The sequence below is a fragment of the Galeopterus variegatus genome, unplaced genomic scaffold (assembly GCF_000696425.1).
Source record: "Galeopterus variegatus unplaced genomic scaffold, G_variegatus-3.0.2 Scaffold2284, whole genome shotgun sequence".
Lineage (NCBI taxonomy): Eukaryota > Metazoa > Chordata > Mammalia > Dermoptera > Cynocephalidae > Galeopterus > Galeopterus variegatus.
In genome coordinates, this window is record NW_007728395.1 from 173,627 (window position 1) to 174,885 (window position 1,259).

Below are 1,259 nucleotides of genomic sequence, written 5' to 3' on the forward strand. Positions count from 1 at the left end.
GTACAGTGCCCAGGCCAGTCTGGACCGGAGCATGCCACTCAAGGTCTGGAGACAGCTGCCTGTGGCACATCAACCCGGAGGCGCTGGTTCCAGGACAGGTTTCTGAGCTCCAGACCACACAGACGGCATGAGAGTCCCTGGCATGGAGCAGAGGAATGTATATCTGTAACAGGCTCCAAACATGACTGCCAGCCCAAGCGACTCCTGCCACAGGGTTAGGGCTTGATAGAGCCGGGAAAACTGGTGCCCAGGGCAGGGCTCACATGCAGGGGTCTTTGGGCACGCAAGTGCATGCTGCTGCATGCGAGAGAATACGTGCAAGTATGTGCATCCCCTGGAGACAGTGCATAGCTCTCATTTCATTCGTAGGGCAGACTACAGGACACTGACGTTGAAGAGCACCTCTGCTTTATTTAGTCTGAAACGATGGCTTGTCTGAGCTAGAATTCCAAACATGGTAAGAATCTCCAGACTTGCAAAGTCACACCGTGGGGGCTGCATCCCACCTCACCTGCCCTTCTCTGAGAGGTTGTCAGGGACGGTGCTGTCATTTTCCGTGTGTCTGAAGTCCCTTGACCACCCTTGGACTCCATGATTTGCTAGAAGGACTCAGAACTCAGAGGAGCTGTCATACTCACAGTTATGGTGTATTACAGCAAAAGGACACAGATTAAAATCAGCGGAGGAGAAGGCATGGGGCCAAGTCCAGGTACCAGCTGTGAGCTGCCAGTGGCCCCTCCCTGTGGAGCTGCACGGTGCACTTAATGCTCCCGGCAGCGATTGTGACAGCACACGCGTGGTATCACTGACCAGAGAAGCCACCCAGAAGTCAAGCTGATACCCTGTGGCCAAGACCCCCCAGGTCACTGGTAGCATAGCCATGGCCTCAGGCCCCAGGTAAGCAAAGACTCTTATCAGGAAGGATATTTCAAGAGCTTAAAGCTTCTCTCCCAGGAGCCAGTCGAGGGCCAGCCCTTCCTCTGGGAGGTGCACAGTGTGCAGGACCCCGGCCAGCCTGCTGAGTGGACCATTTGCTGCTCACTATTGTACAAATGAGGAGGCAGGCTCACAGATTAACCAGCTCGCCCGAGAACACGGTTCTCAGGGCCAGTGAGCCACAGGCTCACAGCCACACTTCTAACGCAGGCTTAGGAAGAGTGCGGTTTGGGATGCGTTATGGGATCTGGCCCACGTCAACTGAGGAAGCTTTGCCTGGAATCAGAGTTTCTGAGCCATGATTGGGCCTTTAAGAGGTGACT